At 39.9% G+C, this 21,742-nt stretch overlaps 2 long non-coding RNA genes across 2 annotated transcripts; one reads left to right on the top strand and one right to left on the bottom strand.

Annotated features, from left to right (window-relative positions):
• Positions 1-1,444: 1,444 nt before the first annotated feature.
• Positions 1,445-3,581, top strand: LOC131839154 (uncharacterized). The gene is made up of 3 exons (XR_009356829.1): positions 1,445-1,580; positions 2,348-2,480; positions 2,699-3,581. It is a non-coding gene; the product is annotated as an uncharacterized LOC131839154 (long non-coding RNA).
• Positions 2,735-21,620, bottom strand: LOC131839153 (uncharacterized). The gene is made up of 3 exons (XR_009356828.1): positions 21,408-21,620; positions 6,562-6,716; positions 2,735-2,843 (listed from the first exon to the last, which is right to left on the bottom strand). It is a non-coding gene; the product is annotated as an uncharacterized LOC131839153 (long non-coding RNA).
• Between the last annotated feature and the right edge of the window lie 122 nt (positions 21,621-21,742).

Below are 21,742 nucleotides of genomic sequence, written 5' to 3' on the forward strand. Positions count from 1 at the left end.
TCTGGACATAATATTTACTTCACTACTCAGGGAGACTCACTACTGACTTGAAATCCAACCATATCCTGGATGGCTAAAGTGAATCTAGGAAGCCAGGTGGTTTGAGGAATCACTTAGGTTACAACCCACAAGGCAGCTAGGTTGTTTGATGAAAACATCACTTGTGTAGATTTGCAGATATAGATGTCCTAGTGATTCAATTGCTCCAGTAGACAAAAACCAGGAGAAACCACAGGCCAAGTTTACATGTAAGTAAACCTAAGTGCTAAGTGGTTTGCTTCCTGTCCCGTGGAGTGTGCAAAGCTTGTAAACACACACCAATAGGCTGAGAAGCTTATTTTTGTGGAGTTTTTTGGTTTGTTTGTTTTTTGTTTTTGTTTTGCTTTGTTTTGCTTTGTTTCAACATACTTTATACCTCTTGGCTTGGATGTAATAGTTTCAGTGCCCTTAGAAAGAAACCACTTCAGGGGCGCCAGGGTGGCTCAGTGGGTTAAGCCTCTGCCTTCAGCTCAGGTCATGATCCCAGGGTCCTGGAATTGAGCCCCACATCGGGCTCTCTGCTCAGCGGGGAGAGCTCTCTCTCTCTGCCTACTTGTGATATCTTTCTGTCAAATAAATAAATAAAATCTTAAATGAAGGAAAAAGAAAAAAAATAAAGAAACCACTTCATTTGTCTTCGGCACAGCCCAAAGATCTCTTCAGTAGCTTGACTTCGTTTAGAAAGGTGAATCTCACCCATCTGTTGTGGCTTGCAAGCCATTTTAGTCCTCACCTCTCTCCATTGCCCTCGTTTTTTCTGCTGCATCTTTCCTCTTTCTTCACTGACCTCTTTTCTTTGGGTTTCTCACGTTTGGATTGCCATTCACTGGTGACTTCTAGGTCTTCACATTTGCAATTCATCCTCTGCTCCCCTCCTTTACCTGCCTTCCTGAGTCAGTCCTGGGGTGCCTGGCACACGACAGGAGGCCATCCCCCAGCTGAGGACCTGGGGGCACTCATATTACCCCCATATTTGAAAGAGGAGGAAGGAGAGGAGTGTTAACAATTTCCCCCAGGGTCATATTTCTTTTTTTTTTTTTTTTTTTTTTTATTTATTTGACAGAGAGAGATCACAAGTAGGCAGAGAGGCAGGCAGAGAGAGAGAGGAGGAAGCAGGCTCCCTGCTGAGCAGAGAGCCCGACGCGGGACTCGATCCCAGGACCCTGAGATCATGACCTGAGCTGAAGGCAGCGGCTTAACCCACTGAGCCACCCAGGCGCCCCAGGGTCATATTTCTTAAGAACAGTATTCATAAAAATATTTTAGTTATATTGACTTCCCCGAGGATTTTGATGTATGGTTGTTCTCAGGATAAAGATTTAAAATAAAAATGTTTGGGTGTGTGTGCACTTTTCATTCAAAGTGAAAGTATATGTTGATGCACAAAATATGTTTTTAATGCATTTATTATTTACAAATATGAGTCACAGGCATCTGAAACCAAGCCTATTCAAGCGTACTGAGAATAGGAACAAGTGGCATTTATATAGGACAAAGGAGGATGACTGCTAGATCTGTCAGCATCCCTGTCACTGCTCCAGGTCAGTGACTTTTAGGAAAACCGTTGTCAAATCTCTGCAGTATTTCTTGCACTTAATGGTTTTCTTTGTTTTTTGTTTTTTTTTTTCACATTCAATGTTGACAAAAAAACACACACAACAAACACAAAGAAACCTCTTTATGTTAGTTTCTAATGTTACTTAATTTTGTTTTTGATGTAAAATGTAAGTTTTTGGTGCACTGGGGTGGCTCAGTGGGTTAAAGCCTCTGCCTTTGGCTCAGGTTGTGATTCCCAGGGTCCTGGGATCGAGCCCCACATAGGGCTCTCTGCTCAGCAGGGAGCCTGCTTCCCTCCACCCCACAATCCCTGCCTGCCTTCTGCCTACTTGTGGTCTCTGTCTGTCAAATAAATAAATAAATCTTTAAAAAAAAAAGTAACTTTTCTCCCTTCACATTTTGTATTTCATTGATGAGAATATATACGTGTTTTTCAAATCTGCTTCACACCTATAGCCAGGGATCCTTTTTTAAGGTTTGAGTGGTATTTATGTTATTATAATTAGACTATTTTCTCCATTTTCTCATCAGTAAATGGGAGATTACAGTAGGGTAGACCTAGAGTCAGCATTGTGATGAGTTCCAATGATTTAATACATTTAATGACAGCAACAACTGACATGACTTGAGTATTTTCTATATACTGGATATCACTTTGAGTGCTTTGCATGTATTACTACGCTTAACCTTCCCCAGAACTCTGTGTGGTAAGTCCTCTTATCACCACCACCTCCCTGTTTTTTACCCACAGGAACCTGAGGGCGCCGAGCGTTGGAGTAATGTTCTGAGGTTACAATGTGGCAAATGGCAAAGCCGGGATTCCCATTCAGGCAGGTGGGCTTCAGAGCCTGCCCCCTTATCCACTGTGCTATACCCCCTTTCAGGTAAGCTAGTGCTCAGAAGAGCCAGCCTGTGGCAAGGGAGGAATTTTTTATAAACACCAAAAAGTATAATCGAGAGTGTGAAATGAATGTTTTTATGTTCCTAACGTGCAGTGCAATCTGGCTAGGGCATCTCTAATACTTGATAGTTGCTACTGTTGAACATTTTCAGGCCCCTCGCTTGCTTGTTTTTCTGAATGCGTTTAAACATCTGATTTCAGGTAGGAGCACATGAGTGGAAAGAGCATGAGGTTTAGAATGAGAAAGCATTCGACTATTCAGCTGCGTGGTCTTGAGCAAGTTACATACCTCTCTGGACTCTGGACTTCTTATCTGCAAAGGTGACAATAACATTTGCTTCAGCATCTACGACAGGAGGCATGAAATGATTAAATATTCAAGCACAGAGAAATACACTCAGGGAAGGGAGATAATGAGTCTAGAATGTGACATCCCGTGCCCAGCACTGACAGCATCGTCTTTGCTGCCTCCCTGGCTCAGAGTTTTGCCAGTTCTTGATGAAGACGAATATTAGTGTCAGGATCTCACTGAATATGACTGTTTCGTTCCTTATATACTTATGTCTTGAATGCTGTCTATAGGAAATTGTGTATTATACTAATTCTATAATCCACATAATAATTTTTAGCGGATCTTTTTGTTATTTTTGTCAATACTGAACATACAGAGCTTTTTTAACATACACTACACGTGTCTAATTTGTGACATTAGCAAAAATTCTGGTGTGCAAATGATATAAACAATTTGTGGAATAGAAAACATAATTAGTTAGCCATATATGGGAAGTAGCTAAGCCTCTGTAGAGATCAAAGAAAGGCAAAACAAAAGACATACATCATGTTTCACATATGAATAGATTCTGAGCTAGCAAGGGTCATATTTATTATTGATGGGTATATAAACTGGATAAAAGCCTTTTGGAAGGCTTTTTATAACATATAACAATAATCTTAAATATGTTCATGTATTTTAAGATAATTTGTTTCTGGAATCTAGCTCTGAGAAATAACATGAAGCACACAGTAAAAGCTTCTAATATAAAGTATTCATTGTGGCGTTACTTATAAGTGGGAAAAAACGTTTATGCCCTATAAGCTGCGAATAGTTAAATGAACAAGATGTTCTTTACGTAATGGATTACTGTGCAGTTATTTAAAATTATGCTTATAAATAATTTGTAATGACATGGAGAAATACATGTAATAGAATTAAAGTGAATAGCAAGAATGATACAGAATGACCCCAACTAAGTAAAAAAGAAAGTTACAAAAAATACAAATATCTGCAACTAAGTGTACAGAATGTTAATAATAGTTACTAGTGAGGTAATGATTATGAATAACTTTTTTTCCTTCTTTTCACTTTTTTGTATTTTCCAGTTTTTGTTCACAATGAGTGCCCGCTATTTTACAATAGTAAAACCCAGAGCAAACGCTCCATGAGTGAGGATTTCCTTGGTAGGATGAGCAACAGTGTCCGTTCCAGAAGGATGCCTCAACAAAGCTGAGTCCTGTCCCTGTGCTCCGTATTACACTTTCTCCCAGGGTTTTTGTGAGAATTAAGTATTCTACTACAGGTAACTGAGGCCAGTAGAGATTGCTATACTGGTGAGACACTTAGAGAAAATTTAAATTTTACAACCTTAACAGCAGACATGGGAAAGGTGTGAAAGGATTGTTTTACATTTCCAAAGAATTCTCAAATTTCCTTAACTAGTTAGCTTCCTTGGGCACTCTAATAACACATAACCTCTCAGGAATATTTTCTTTCTGTGGGATGTGAGGATACATTTATTTGTATGTATTGGCAGCTTTATCAGAAGCATACCAGGAAAAAGAAAACTAGTTTTAAATCAGTCAGTTGCTTTTTAAAATGTTTTCACCACCTATTTGGTGGTGAGAAGTAGGGCTCTGGTTTATCCAGGACAATTCTCATCTACACTTGTGGTTCTGGTGTAATTATTAATACTACCCTCATTTTCTCTCAAAATTGTTCTGCTTCTGAGAGTAAGTTACATGGTCACCCTTGCAATTTCAGATATGGGGCGGGGGTGAGGAAAGAGTGGTACCATCTGGATGCTGACTCTTGAGTGGAGGGGGTGTGGGGGAGGGACAGTTGGCTCCTGGCAGCCAGCTTGCCGGAGAAGGAGCCAGTAGCAGTGCCTGAAGGCACAGAAAGTAGCCCAGTTGCCAATAAACACTGGCCCACAGGCTGTGTTGCTTAGGCTAATTAGTCGTATATCTATTACTTGATCGTGATTTTGATTCTGACAGCATTGGCTCTTCTTGAAGGTGGACCAGAAAATCTGTCTAGTTGACTTAAGACACCAAAGACACACCTGTCCCAGGCTTCTTTTCTGTCAGCCCATTCTGGTGCCTGGCATTTCCACCTTTAGAATCATGATGAATTGTTAGCAAAGTAATTCAAATTATCATCTGGAGAGAACAGTGCAAAAGAACAGGGGAAACAGGACAATTAAGGAATTGGAAGACTCTCCATACCAACTCTGCTCTCCCCAGCAGAATAACCCTGAGCAAAAGACTCAACGGCTCTGAGGTTCATTCTCTGTAGCAGTAAAAACAGGGGACTAAAACCCGTTCTGCCTACTCTTTGGCGGTAGTAATGTGACCCAAATGATGATTGTATATGAAAATGCTCTGCTAATACGAAAGCACTCTGCAAATACCAGAGACTGTTAGTATCATGAAGTCTTTAAAAACAAAGTAACACATTAGCTTGAGCTAATAGCCTCACTCTGGAATGCAGTGAGCAAGTCCTAGGGGTGGGGGACCCACAAATTGGGCAAATTTTGATGGGTGGCAGCAGGGAGGAGAGGACTGAAGCAGACTGGTGGATCATCTGAACCATCTGGAGAGGGTTTTGGGGCGGAAAAAGGATTGGTGGGCTTCATCCCAAGAGCTTGAGATTCAGATGACTAGACACAGAGCCCAGAGTAAGGAGGAGGGGGATTGGGGAAGCTGCTAAGCAAGAAGCAAAAGGGAGCAGACAAGGCTATAAAGAGAGCCAGGGGGAAGAAAATAATAGAACTCTCTTGCTTTGACAAGTTGTTTTTTGTTCTCTGTTTGTTTGTTTGTTTGTTTATTTTTTTCAGAGCTAGCCTGGCTAGGAAACTAAGGACTAAAATAAATTTTTGGCTATGTTCCCTCCCGACCCCCTCCCCACCTCCCCCCAGTTCTAGTCCATAAACTCCATGTGGGTGGGGATATTTGTCCCTTTGCTTCACCGCTGAATTGTAAGCACTTAGAACATTTCCTGGCACATGGCGCCAGAATAATAAAAATTGCATAGAGGAGTATTTGCCTGTTTTCCCCACCCATGACTGTAATTTGAAGTTGGCTAATTTTGTTAATGCAGTTCTGAAGCTACTGAAAGGAGGGCTGTCAGACTAGGTTTAGGGTGAGAGCCTTGGTCCAGGTCACGAAATGGTAATTCTCACTTGTTAGGTAATTGCTACTTCCACCACCAACCCAAATTCTTTGTTGGTGACTTGTCAAGTTCTGCCGTCATGACCTTATTTGTGTTCTTCTAGCACTAGCACTTCTAGCACTAGGACTACCCTACCAAGAACAGAATTCTTTTTAAAGTTGAGTTTAGGGGCGCCTGGGTGGCTCAGTGGGTTAAAGTCTCTGCCTTCGGCTCGGGTAATGATCCCAGGGTCCTGGGATCTAGCCCTGCATCAGGCTCTCTTCTCAGCAGGGAGCCTGCTTCCTCCTCTCTCTCTGCCTGCCTCTCTGACTACTTGTGATCTCTGTCAAATAAATAAATAAAATATTTAAAGTTGAGTTTAATTGGTTACAGGAGTCCCCCTCTTATCCGTGGGGGATACATTCCAAAACCCTGAATCAGATGGTACCTGACCTTTTACACACTCTCTTTTTTCCTATATATACATATCTATGATAAAGTTTAATTTATAAATTATGTACAGAAGAGATTAGCAATAATAATCTAGTAATAAAATAGAACAAGTATCGTATACTGTAATAAATGTTCTGTGAATGTGGCCTCTCTCGCTCAAAATATCTGATTGTGCTGTACTCACCTTTCTTGTGATAATGTGAGACAATATGATGCCAATGCGATGACACAATGATGTCGGCACTGAGATGTCTTGTTATTCTACTAATGACCTTCTGACAATCTGTCTGGAGGAAGACCATCGGTCCAGACCATCATTGTCCATGGGTAACCGAAACCCTGGAAATTGAAACCACAGATAAAGGGAGTTGTCCCTTATAAATTAACTTTATCATAGGTATGTATTTATAGGAAAAAACATAGTATATATAGCATGTGGTGCTATCTGTGGTTTTAGGTATCCTCTAGGGATCCTGAACATATTCCTCACAGATAAAGGGGAGCTACTAGCTTCAATATTCAGTTTCCTGGGATCTTAGTTTGGGTCCTCTAAGACAAGAGAAACAGAGGCAAGGATGAAAGCATGGCCACTTTACTTGGAAAATGCTAGCTGAAGATGGTGAGGGTGAAGAAACAACAGAGATGAAGTAAACAAAGATGCAAAGCCTTGGGGTGTGGTGTGTCCCCACCCTGGCCAGGGTTTCATAATGGGCCTGGCAAAGACATGGCAGGTGCTTAGAAGGTATGTTGCTTGGTATGCAGGACTCTTCTGGAAAGGCTGCAAGAAAAAGACGTCCTTCAGAGTAGTCCTCTGCAAGAAGGCAGTGGAGGAGATTTTTCTGTTCAGATCCTTTCTGTCTCTCATTTCCCATCGACCAATGTTCACCCTGTTGGGAGGTAACTCCTTATAGTTCCAGCCCTTGGCAGCCACTCAGAATGCCAATTCCTGTGCTCCATGTTGTGGCATTTCATTCAAATCTAGAGAGACAACTTGATCTGATAAAGCTTAGTATGTGGAGAGTAAGGGCTATGTGCAGAGCCAGGGTTCCAACTTCAATTCCAGACGGCTCAGGGAGTTCAGCAAAGGCAGAGGTTGTGTTAAGGATACAATAAATGGTGTCAGGGTTGCCTTCAGGAAGAAGAGGCAGTAGAGAAATTCTGAAAAGGAGCCCAAAGATTGCATCTAGTACACTTGCTTTGCAAAATGGAAATTCTTTACAAATGGAATCATACATGTTCTTCTAATACTTGTTTTACTTTAAAAAGTCATAGCCAAAAAATAAAAATAAATAAAACAAGTCACAGTCATTTTCCCAACCAGTATGTTGTGATCATTCTTTTTAACAAATGCCTAAGATTCCAGACAATGTATATGCTGTGATTTATTTTGCCATTTCCTTATTGATGGACATTCACGTTGTTCCCAATTTTCCCCATTATAGTAATTATCCTTAAGCACTATGTATGAATCTCTCTGGAGAACATATTGAAAGTGCTAAAAATAAGCTGAAAAGAAAGGTCTTATTTAAAAACAGTCACCACACTCATCTGGACCTCTACTGATCTGATCCATGTGCCGGCATGAATTATGGCCTATTGAATTCTACCCAGGGTTAGGCAGTTCTGAGTTTATGCCCCTGACTACAATCTGCTGGCTTTTCAGATGGAGGTCTGCAACATTGACACAGCGTGCTACCCTCCCAGGAGGCTCCTAACTCAGAGAGGAGATTACTTTTCATTTTTCCATATGTCCAAAGCCTTTCCATTTGAATTATTTTGTCAGTGAATGAGTATCCTGAATAAATAAAGAAATGAAATTCTATGCATTCTGATTTGCCCAGCCTGGGTTTCCCAAACCCTGTCATCAAGGGAGATGTAATTAGTCAGGCAGTGGCATACCGGTGAGAATTTGGACCGGACTGTGCATTCTGTCACCAGGGGTTTGACATGTTCATTGATAAGAAAAACACCACATGGGGGCACCTGGGTGGCTCAGTGGGTTAAGCCTCTGCCTTTGGCTCAGGCCATGATCTTGGGGTCCTGGGATCGAGCCCTGCATCGGGCTCTCTGCTCAGCAGGGAGCCTGCTTCCCCTTCTCACTCTGCCTGTCTCTCTGCATACTTGTGATCTATCTGTCAAATAAATAAATAAAATCTTAACAAAAAAAAGAAAGAAAGAAAAAGAAAAACACACATGGAGAATTTTACATATCTTCTATCTCAGGTTTCAAGCATACGTTGGAGGGAAACTCTTTTGCCTTATGTTTTTATCTTGTTAATGCTCTGACACCATGATAGTTTTGAAGGTAATGACCCCTTATGGGGAACAACAGGGACTTCCTCTTTTCCAGGCAGCTCATCCCCATCAGCCTCCAGCCCACTGAGACGACCTCTGAAGATCACTCTGGTACCACCTCCTCAGTTATCCTTCAGTGGTTAACTATGGCATTTCTCAAATGTGCAATTTTTCTGACTGTAATAAACCCATCACTTCACTTTAAAAGTCTACTAACCCCTTCAGGCCATAAACTTAATTATAGTATAGGATACAAAATATTTTTTATTCTAGTGCCCTTTTGATTTGTTTCTCAGAGAATCTTAACAACATAGACCTGTTATAAAATATAAATCAAATTTTACATGAAGCTACTTAAAAAATTGATCAGACCAAACAGAAAAGACAAATTATTAATGTAACTTAGCCCTTAAAAGTATTTGGCTAGTAGTGTTGAATGAACTAAAGAGTGCTTGTATAATCTTAAAAACAAACAAACAAACAAACAAACAAAAAAAAAACCTGACCCCTGAATTTAGAACCAAAAACGTATGTTTTTATTTTGTATGGTACCATTAAATATTTTAACACACACATCTTATGCCACTGTATTGATTATTCATCATATTAAGCCTGGAGAAATAGTTGATAATTTCAGGTGAACAACCATTACAACAACCATTTTTAGTTATGACAGTTAGGATATATCTATCCTAAGGATCTAGATGGGAATAAATCTAACCAAAGAGGCAAAGAATCTGTACTCAGAAAGCTATAGAATATTCATGAAAGAAATTGAGGAAGACACAAAGAAATGAAAAATGTTCCATGCTCATGAATTGAAAGAAGAAATATTGTGAAACTGCCTATGCTACTTAGAGTAATCTACACATTTAATGCAATCCCTATCAAAATACCATCAACTTTATTCAAAGAAATGGAACAAATAATCCTAAAATTTGTATGGAACCACAAAAGACCCTGAATAGCTGGAGGAATGTTGAAAAAGGAAACTAAAGCTAGTGGCATCACAATTCTGGACTTCAAGCTCTGTTACAAAGCTGTCGTCATCAAGACAGTATGGTACTGGCACAAAAACAGACACATAGATCAATGGAACAGAGTAGAGAGTCCAGAAATGAACCTTCAACTCCATGGTCAACTCATCTTTGACAAAGCAGGGAAGGATGTCCAGTGGAGAAAAGACAATCTCTTCAACAAATGGTGTTGGGAAAATTGAACAGCCATATGCAGAAGAATGAAACTGGACAATTTCCTTACACCACACACAAAAATAGACTCAAAATGGATGAAAGAACTAAATGCGTGACAGGAATCCATCAAAATCCTTGGGGAGAACACAGGCAGCAACCTCTTTGACCTCAGCCGCAGCAACTTCTTCCTAGGAACATCGCCAAAGGCAAGGGAAGCAAGGGCAAAAATGAATTATTAGGACTTCATCAAGATCAAAAGCTTTTATACAACAAAGGAAACAATCAACAGAACCAAAAGACAACTGACAGAATGGGAGAAGATATTCGCAAATGACATATAAGATAAAGGGCTAATATCCAAAATCTATAAAGAACTTATCAAATTCAACACCCAAAGAACAAATAATCCAGTCAAGAAATGGGCAGAAGACATGAAAAGACATTTCTGCAAAGAAGACATCCAAATGGCCAACAGACACATGAAAAAGTGTTCAACATCACTTGGCATCAAATCAAAACGACAATGAGATACCACTTCACATCAGTCAGAAAGGCTAAAATTAACAAGTCAGGAAATGACAGATGTTGGTGAGGATGCAGAGAAAGGGGAACCCTCTTACACTGTTGGTGGGAATGCAAGCTGTTATAGCCATTCTGGAAAATAGTATGGAGTTTCCTCAAAAAGTTTAAAATAAAGCTACCCTATGACCCAGCAATTGCACTACTGGGTATTTACCCCAAAGATACAAATGTAGTGATCCAAAGGGGACACACGCACCCCAATGTGTATAGCAGCAATGTTCACAATAGCCAAACTATGGAAAGAGCCTAGATGTCCATCAACAGGTGAATGGATAAAGAAGATGTGGTGTATATATATAAATATATACAATGAAATATTATGCAGCCATAAAAAACCCTGAAATCTTGCCATTTGCAACTACATGGATGGAACTAGAGGGTATTATGCTAAGCGAAATAAGTCAGAAAATGATCTCACTGATCTCACAGATCTCACTGATATGAGGAATTTGAGAAACAAGACAGAGGATCATAGTGGGAGGGAGGGGAAAAGTGAAACAAGATGAAACCAGAGAGGGAGAGAAACCATAAGAGACTCCTAATCTCAGAAAACAAACTGATGGTTGCTGGAGTGGAGCAGGCAAGGAGGGATGGAGTGGCCAGGTGATGGACACTGGAGATGGTATGTGCCATTATGAGCACTGTGAATTGTGTAAGACTGATGAATCACAGACCTATACCTCTGAAACAAATAATATATTATACATTAATTAAAAAATCAGAAAAAAGAAGAATGCTGCAGTGAATAACTTTGTATATGTTATTTTTTCCTTGATTAGGGATCAAAGGATTATCGGGATTTGGGGCATGAAAGGGAGTCAGTTGGAAAGATGGGAAGTGACATGTCAGAATATAGAATGATAGAATTAAGATCATAAAGTTATTAATAATGACAAAGTCTGGAGCATGACTATGAGTGACTGAGATATGGCAAGAACAATGTTATTTGGATGGAGGAATTACAAAAACTGAGAGATGGGGTGCCTGGGTGGCTCAGAGGGTTAAAGCCTCTGCCTTCGGCTCAGGTCATGGTCCCGGGGTCCTGGGATCGAACCCCGCATTGGGCTCACTGCTCAGTGGGGAGCCTGCTTCTCCTTCTCTCTGCCTGCTGCTCTGCCTATTTGTGATCTATCTCTCTGTCAAATAAATAAATAAATAATTAAAAAAAAAAAAACTGAGAGACTATGGTGTTGGAAGGATCGTCTACAATATTTATCAAAATCACCAAGAATTAAGACTAAAGAGAGAGATTACCAGATTATAGTTAATATCACTGAGGAACAAGAGCAAATGACCTAAGTGTCAATGAATGACAGCAAAAATGAACATTATTAGGTGAACTAGTCTGCTAACAAGGGCTTTAAAGCTGGGGGATTTTAGTGAGTGGAGTGCGGAAAGTCTGAAAGTGACAGTGAGAACAAAGAGGTGGCCTGCCCCACCTGAAGCCCAGGTGTATGACCTTGGGAGAGAAACAGTCATTACCCATGATGGTTGTAGGGGAAGCAGTATCCTCAGGGAAGAGCCAGGTTTCTAGAGCAAAGAGGTGAGTGAAATGCAGAGAGAAGAGGTTAAGGATAAAAGGAGTTTGGCTACTGATAGCCGAATTCCAGAGGGCACAGTGAAAGGGTTCCATTTAACTACACAGTTTTCACAAGCAGATCCTCTGCTGTAGTTTGGCCAGTAATCTCTTTTTTGCCTGAAGTTCATCTTCTAGTAGTTTTCTTAAGAAAGGCTAGTAGGAACAAGTTTATTTGGCTTTTGCATATTGAAAACTCTTTGTCTTTAGTCTTTATACTTGAAAGACAGTTTGGCTAGACTTCAAGTCTCTGTGTCCACCTTCTCTATTTGAGTATCTTATCTATGTTGTTCCACTGTCTTCTTATAATGAAGAGTACTGTATAGAATTATAAGACCAGCCTGATAGTTTCCCTTTATAAGCGACTTATTTGCAACCTTTCTCAAAGGATTATTTTTTTTCTATTTCTTTTTGTCTTTGTAGTCAGCGAGCTATTCTAGGTAAGATGTCCTTGGATTATAACACAGTTTTTCAGTAGAAGAGTTGTCTTTTAATTGAGCAAAGTTTTCTTCAGTTGTATCTTTCAATATTTATTTTCTTCCATTATGTTGAGTCTTTTTCTTGGGGGGGGGGCACAAATCGATTTCCCTTTGCTGTTTTCTCTATTATTTTGTTTCTAATCTTTTTTTTGAGTGTTATTTTATTTTGCTTGTTGTTCTCGTTTCTTTTTCTACATTGTTATCTTAAGTATCTTTTCTTTTTTACATTCCTTCTAATTTTGTCTTTATTTCTTTGAAGGTTTGTTTTTTTCTAATGCCTTTCTTCTTCTTCTTCTTCTTTAAAGATTTTATTTATTTGACAGACAGATCGCAAATAGGAAGAGAGGCAGGCAGAGAGGCAGGCAGAGAGAGAGGGGGAAGCAGGCTCCCCGCTGAGCAGAGAGCCTGATGTGGGGCTCGATTCTAGGACCCTGAGATCATGACCTGAGTGGAAGGCAGAGGCTTTAACCCACTGAGCCACCTGGCGCCCCATGTGTTAACACTTTTGTTAGCAGTGTCTAGCTGGGTCTTCTTGCTGTTAAGATGCATCCCTATGTTTTTTTTCCTGTCTACTTTCTTCCACATAATTTCTACTCAACTTCAGCTGGTTTTGGCAACTCCTATACATGTTTTAGAATCTGGGCAGGATACTAGTGTCCTAGTTTGCAAAAGAAAAAAAATGGTTGGTGGATTTGGGGGGAGGGAGATGTAGGTTATGTTTGTAATCTTTGTGGCTCTTAAATGATTTCGAAGAGAGAAAGAGAAAATACTAATATAGCTAGTCATGCTCATACCAGAAGTTCTAATTCCTTAGAACCATGATGTCCACATTGTATGGATAATCAGAAACTCATGTGTGTGTGTCCTGAATTGTCTCCTAATGATATTCAAAATTTGGGAGTTTTAGGAAACCATTAAGAGTCCTTCAAATTTACTTAGTCAACTGTTAATAAAATGTGCAATAGCATACCAAAACTAGGAATGACTCATGTCTCTTGGCCAGGCCTTGCTAAAACCTCAGAATTATGATATGCTGGAAATTTCAAGACCCCAAGAGACAGACTAATTAAGGGTCTATATTCTTATTATTCATTTACCCTGTCTAAAATACCATGCTAAGCAGTATTCAGATATTTCCCATACTACCTCCAGTTTGCCTTAAGGTCAGATATTCTACAATTATTTGAATCGTTTGGGTACTGAGCTGGCATTGCTGGCACTGAATTGGGGACAGAAGTCCATTCCTTGCCGCCAAAAGTGTCTGCTTGTCTGGCAAGATTTATTTCACATGGGGATGATGTCAGAGTGTTTCTGGTCCTGAAAAATATTTACCTAAAACAGAAACTCACCGATTAACTTTTATTATGACAATGACAATACAGATAGGTATGAGACTGAACAATTCTTGAGATGTCTGGACTGTATTCAAGCAATGTACAGTTATTTCTATTCCAAATTTTTTGTTACTGAGAGTGCCATCCGCCTGGATTGCAATAGTTTCAGGAAAGAGAGTCATGTAGACAGAAATTCAGGACAATTTTGTGATTCATAGGCCACTTTTCAAATTCTAATTGAATTTTTCCTTTTTTGATAGTATAGTTTCTTTTCAGGTCTCTGGAATTAAATTCTTCTCTTCACCAAGCTGCACAGATAGAAGAGTTACTTGGTAATTCAAACACATCTTGAGGTTTGCATGCCAAAAGCAGCTGCAGAAATGTAAAATATGGTTCATATTCATCAGAACATGTGTCTCTGGAAATATAGACTTTATGCTGACCAAAATAGTATACCACCATCTCAAAATCTGTAATGCCCAATGGCCACGAGCTCAATTCACACGCCTGGTTTGAGCCCGAGCTCTTCATTTTCTGACACAAAAGTCCTCTTCCTTTCCCCTCTGGTTTCAAGCTCAGTGTCCTCAGGTGTTCCATCAGATCAGAGAGAAAACACAATCTCTTAAGGCTGGCATGTTGAGTGAGTTGGGCCTCTGAGAGCTCTTTCAATTCCCCAAAGTCCTTGACCTCAAAACATCTCTTTAACTAGTTCCCATAAGGTGGCCTGAATGCATTAAAACAAACCTAACTGAACACACTGCTTTGTCTTTGTCCAACTTGCGGATGGTTAAGGACACAGGCATAAGAAACGCGGACAACCAGGACAACCTCCATTCTTACACCGGGAAAAGAATCTTCAGCAGCTCAGGTCACAAGCTTGCCCGATGAAGGATGCAAGGAGCATCAGACTTCTCCTTTGTCTTGAGTGAGTGCTGAAGCGTTCCCTCCCACCCCACTTCATGGCAGAGGCCCCACCTAGACTAAACACCCATTCTTATGCCAAACTCCCCAAATTCCTTGCTGGCAGAGAGAACCCTTGAAAGCTTTCTGTGTTCTAGCTAACCCGGGGCAATTAGGTTACCCCGAGTGTTGCTTTGTAACATTCCATTCCATACATTTGTCAGGTGGGTTGTGCATCCTAAATTTAAAATAAAATAAATATGTTTACGTTGTTGAGTGTGTGTGTGTGTCACAGTGGGTTTCAAACTTATTTTTTTGACATCTGGAAATTCGATATGTAAAAGAAATAAAGAACAGCTAACTGTATAAAAGTGGGGCAGAGAATAAACATGCACTCCCCTGTCTTAAGGCCTGTATGAAGCCCCTTTCGATGCATAGTCAATTTTTGTGAATAGTGCATGAGTATATAAAAAGGAGATATATTCTTATTCTCTCTCTCATCTACTTATACAAATTTATAAACATATAAAATCTACCTTGTTAATTATGTTACTTAGGGCGGCTTTTCTATCCTTATTTTTTACCACTTGATCTGTTCTGCATGAGAGGTAAATTTGCCATGTGTCCTGTTGATTCCTCCTTGAAACTGCTGTAGTTTTTTCTTTATAAATTTAATGCTATGCAATCTGGTATATAGATATTTATAAGTGTGAGATCTTAATTTTATATCTCATGCTTTATTGTTATACAGTGCCTGTCTTTGTCTCATTTAATACTTTTCCCCTGATTAAGCTTTGTTTGAGATAAAATTTTGATATTGGCTTCATTTGCTTAGTATACTTTCATCTCTCCTTTTGTTTTCATTCTAAAGCACTTTGCTTTCATTATCTTACATGTATAGCATATAGTTGGGATTTGATTTGATATTCCATCTGAGAAAACTTTTCAACTAATGGTAAATTTAATCTTTTTATATTAATCAAAATGAAAGTTATGTTCTATTTTAGTCCACATATAGTTTTTTGTTATACTTTTAGTTTATATTACTTGTTTAAAGTGTTATCACTATATGGCATATATACTCTTTAGTAGGCATGTTTTTGAATTTGGAAGGCATGTATTTCTGGTCCAGTGGGTATCTTAATAACCTTATAACTATATTTTTAGATATTATTCAAAGCAATAAGCAGTATATTTCCTCTCTTCTCTCCCATTCTCTAATCATATATTTTTTGAAGTGCTCACCTTATTTCTTTTCTCTCTCAACTTCTATTGGTTGTTTCATTGCTACATTGTCAGGATTTACAATTTACTCTCTGTTCTATGACCATAATTGTCACACTTATTTATCTTTTTTAAGGGTGGAATTTAATCATTATTTACAGGACACTGCAAGAGAGGAGATTCCCACATAGAAATAAGAAACCCACCGAGAGGAGGAGCTTCATACGGTTTGTACAGTTTGGAACTGGTCAAGCAGAGTTTTGTTGTAAAAAGTGCTATACATTTTACCTGATTGGTTAAGCCTCAGTCATATCCTCACCCTTAAAGAAGCAGAATTCAGTTCTACTTGAATCATATGGACTAAACATGGTGAAAGGGTACTTTTCCAAATAAAATCACTATGCTGATTTTGAAAAGATATAATGGATGCTGAACATGAAAAAAAGAGAGAGGGAGGAAGAGGATATTTAATCACTTGTTGCATTAAACAGATTCATCCTTTGAAATGTTTCCCCCTTTCTGTATTTATTACAGTGTAGGCACTCGTTATCTCATAGTAGTTTCCTATCTAATCTTGCCTCCCATTCCCCCTTGAGTACATTCTAAGCATTGCCACCAAATTACTCTTCTTAAACAACTGTTTTCTTTTCTTTCTTTTTTTTTTTTTTAGATTTTATTTATTTATTTGATAGAGAGAGAGAGAGATCACAAGCAGGCAGGCAGTGAGGGGAAGCAGGCTCCCTGCTGAGCAGAGAGCCTGATGCGGGGCTCAATCCCAGGACCCTGAGATCATGACCTGAGCTGAAGGCAGAGGCTCAACACTCTGAGCCACCCAGGTGCCCCTAAACCACTGTTTTCATTTCACCCTTGAACCCAAAATCTTTTAGGAACTCTCTTCTGACTCCCAGATGCCACATTCCTCAGTTTGGCGTTTATAATCTCCCAGGGTCTGGCTGCTGCTTATCTCTGCATATCTTTCCAGGCACTATCTACCTGTTCTTATCCCATGTGCCACTAATCTGCAGGGCTCCCCATTACTGAACCCATTGTGTATTTTCGTTATAATGCCTTTGCTCTATTTGTACATTCTATCCCATCACCACTTCTCTCCTCCTATGTCTGATCTCAGATGGTGAGACAGAGACTGCTAGTTATCTCTAACATCTGTTCTATTTTCTTCAGTATTAGAACTACTGATTTGTAGCTGAGTACATGGCTATTCAATATAAATGACATGTTCAACGCTACTTATAGTTAAGTTCTGACCAATAAGGGGTAAGTGCAGTGATGTATACAAGTTCTGCAGATTTTTTTTTTTTTTTTAAGATTTATTGATTTATTTTAGAGAGTCAGAGAGAAAGAGTGAGTGGGGGGGGGGGGAGGGCAGTGGGGAGAGAATTTCAAGCAGACTCCTTGCTGAGTGTGGATTCTGATTTAGGGCTTAATCACAAGACTGATGAGATCATGACCTGAGCTGAAACCAAGAGTCAGACGCTTAAACAACCGAGCTACCCAGGTGCCCCTGCAAGTTTTCTTAAATAAGAGGGGTGTGTCCTCTTCTGCCCTATCTCTTTTCTGCTGGCTGGAAATAAGGATGTGATGGCTGAAGCTTCAGCAGCTATTATGGATCATAAGGTAGAAACTGCATGTTCAGGATAATAAAGCCACATGATAAAGAGAGCTTATGTGTTTATTAGAGAGCCACTGTAACATGTCTTACTTATGTCTATACTTACATAAGAGAAATCATTTTATTTTGTGTAAGCTACTGCTATTTTGAGTTTTTAACTGGTACAGAAGCCAACCACTCCATTAAAATACATTGTTCAGGATAATTTTCTGGTGGCCAGTGATAGCAATCCATTAGAAATCTAAGTAAAATGGGAGGATTCTTTTAAGAATACAAGGATTTGTCACAGAACCTATGGGTAGGAATGAAAGAAGCTTCAGGAATATATCAGAGCCTGGGACTGTGGGAAAGCTTTGAAGTCCTCTCATGGTGTCTCACCTCTCCTTCTCTTCTCTCTTACTGTAGATTATTTATGTACCTGGCAGAGAGAAGCAATAAATAAGAATGTGTTTAATAGATGACAATTTAGGTGTCTGTGAGATAATATGGATCTGAAGCCAATTACCAAACTTTTCCTTTATGTAAGTAGTTTGTTAAAGTGACTCTTTGAAGAGAAACATACTCTTTAGCGTCTAAGGTCTTGCGTTAACCTTTTTCTCTCAGCCTTCGAATTTTTTGCAGTTTCCAACATCAGTAAAGGGGCCTGAGATGCAGAGTTGTCCATAACTGATCTAATAAAAGACACTTCAGAGCAGTTCTGTTTTTGTACAGGAGTTGCAAAAGGAAAATTTTATGGGAATACAATACAAACACTGGCTCAGAAATAATTCTTTTGCTAGACAAGGAAATGATAGATATTTTTTGGGTTATTTTTCCTTCTAACCAGCTTCCCCCCCCTTCTTCTTTTTTCTTTTTGCATTGTTACTATTTACTGTCTGTGTTCCTGCTTTTACCAAGTTTTTGCCCTTGAAGGGAATTCATGAGAGCTTATCAAAATGTTTTATAAGATAATTTTACATTCTTGTCAGCTTATCAAAATGTTTTATAAGATATTTTATATATTTTACCTAGCATTTTGAGTTGCTTTTGGTGGGACAATCGGCCACTCTTTAGTCTGTCATACTACTGGACATGAAGTCTAGTATGCTTTTTAGAGTTTTAACTTCATTTGTTTGCAAGATATTACCCCATATTCTGAAGACCTAGGCCCTGACTTTGGTAGCCCAATTTCCCTATCTGTAAAGAGGAAGACTAACTACCCTTCTAAGTATGTCCAATTGTTCTCTGTCAAAGACTCATGAGATAATTAGTGTGAAGTCAGTTTGAAACTGGAAAGTGCCCTATAAATTTTCTGGACTTTATAAACAAAAGAGGCAAACAAACAATACAAAAATCATAACTAAGGATAAAAAGCATAAAATGACTTGTTCAATTTAAAATTTCTAGATATTTGCAGTCATCTTATTCATTTTCTGGCATCAGGTATGGATGGGAAAGTCTTGGAGGGAGACAAACCATAAGTGACTCTTAATCTCACAAAACAAACTGAGGGTTGCCGGGGGGAGGGGGTTTGGGAGAAGGGGGTGGGATTATGGACATTGGGGAGGGTATGTGATTTGGTGAGTGCTGTGAAGTGTGTAAACCTGGTGATTCACAGACCTGTACCCCTGGGGATAAAAATATATGTTTATAAAAAATAAAAAATTAAAAAAAAATACAATATTATTTACATGTTGTATTTGACACTAATTGTTTAAGTTATTTTTTAATGAAAGAGAAAGAAGGCACATTTAAGCATACCACAAAATCTGTCCTCACGTTTTTAAAGTTTTGTGAAGGATCTGTCCCTTTAAAATATGGGTGAGCAATCTAACCTAAGATGCTTACAACACTTTATATACTTTGCAGGCTGAGATTCTGAGTGTCTCACACTTTGTAATGTATTTTGGTCTCTGTGCTGCAAGGACAATGAAATATTATTATAGGTAACTACTCATATCACTCTTCTCATTCTCAAACTGTACTCACAGGTTAAGAATGTGAGAGGAAACACCTTTAAGTACACCTTTAAGAGCCTCTTGGATGCCAGGTGATTTGCAAATGGACTAACCTGAGACTCAGGCATGATGTTACTGTTTACTATTTCCTGTAGATGTTCCATGCCTTAACTACTACATTGAACATATCATAGGGCCTGTCCTCTAAACATTTATTTTTTTTTTAAAAGATTTTATTTATTTGACAGAGAAAGAGCACAAGCAGGGAAAGTGGCAGGCAGAGGGAGAGGGAGAAGCAGGCTCCCCGCTGAGCAGAGAGCCAAATGCGGGGCTTGATTCCAGGATCCCGGGATCTCGACCTGAGCTGAAGGCTGACACTTAACCGACTGAACCACCCAGGTGCCCATCTTCTAAACATTTATACCAAGACAGTACATTTGCATGTATATCATTTACTTATCTGCATATATTGAGCCAGTCCTACTACGTGAGGTCTTACGCTTCTTCTCCAGAAGCTCATAGTTATTAGGAAAGGAGACAAAACTACAATTATCATTCTATGTGATAAGTGCTAGAAAGAGACAAGGTCCTATGGGAGCACAGTCAAGAGCAACGAACCCGTATTGAGGTGCAGTAGGGTTGGGTGGCAAGCAACAGTGAAGGGTTCACAACAGAACTGATGCTTAGTCTGAATAATGAAGGATAAGCAGGAATTAGGTAAAGGAAAAGGAGGAGGGTCAGGACTTAAGAAAAAGGAGTAGCATATGTGAACATGACATATACGAGAGAGTATGACAAGACTGGAGAACCCAGTTTGCTGTATGCTGAATGTATTTATTCCACCTAGTTACTGTTATGCCTGTCTCCCTTGCTATGTTCCAGTTCTTGGGGTGGGATTGTGTATAATGGTTTCTTTGTTCCCATGTAGGCACAGAGATGGAGCACAGTAAATGATGACTAATGGTATTCATTCAGGACATGACACGAATGACAGGAGGTAAGGGAGAATAGTCAGAAGTCCATTAATGGAGGAAGGTTATTATCTAGTGACAATGAATAGGAAATGGGATAGATTGAAGAATTAACTTGGGAATGAGAATGGTTAAGACTTGCTCTATTGGCAAGGGGTATGAAAAAGTAAATAATGACTTTCCAGGTTTCTGTTTGGATTATGGGTGGACAGTAACAGTAATGTTATTAATAATAACAGCTGATATTCATTGGGCAGTCTGCATCAGGTAGTACACTGTTTTACATGTATTAGACCATTTAATCTCTCAATGACTCAGTGAGGTAGATATGCTTATTATCCCTACTTACCTTTGAGAAAATCGGGAAAATCAGAGGTCTACTTGCCCAAAATCACCCAGCTAGGGATAGTGATTTCAATCCCAGGAATTCTGATTCCTGTAATCATACACATAATGTACTCTTCTTCACTGCCTCTAACAAATGTGATCAATATTTAGAATGATGGTCCTATTCAATGTTTGGCCCATAAATTACATGTCTTTTACTAAACACAGAGACACATACGGTGATCGCCTCTTTTTGATCCGATTTTGGGACCTCGATTCTGTATTTTTCACTTTTTCTACCTGGAGAATCTAAAGTGGGGTGGACGTCTGATAAAAAAAAGTTAACACAAAAGATGAGAGAAGGCGGGTACAGAAAGGACATTCTCGAACTCAAGCCGCTGCTGAAATGATGGAATCTGGTTCTATCAGGCTTCCTCTGCCCCCATTTCCAGGCGCGCGCACACGCGCACACGCGCACACGCACGCATACACACATACACACACACACACACACACGTCGTAAGTTATATATACATATATGGACGCCAAGTTTCAGGTTGGTTCTAGCAGTCCTCAACTCACATCGAAGGTTCATTTTCCGACTCCTGGACAGTCCAACACGAAGTCAACTCGAGGCCGCCCATACAGCCCACCTTCCGGCTAGGCGAGCGCTCGTTTCCAGGGCAACCGCCCGCGGAAGCACCTGGGGCACGCGCCCCGGCACCTGCGAAGAGTCCCGCCTGACGCCAGGGGGCGCGGGAGCGCGTCGGCTCCTCCCACCCCACGCCTGCCCCACGCCAGCCCCACGCCAGCCCCGCCCCCTCCCCGCCCCCGGCCCCGCCTTCTCTCCATCGGGCCCAGCCGCTCCTGGCTCCCGGCTGCGCTCCCAGCGCAGGCGCAGTCCCGCGCTCCCTCGG

This window comes from Mustela lutreola, chromosome 8, assembly GCF_030435805.1.
Source record: "Mustela lutreola isolate mMusLut2 chromosome 8, mMusLut2.pri, whole genome shotgun sequence".
NCBI classification, from domain to species: Eukaryota; Metazoa; Chordata; class Mammalia; order Carnivora; family Mustelidae; genus Mustela; species Mustela lutreola.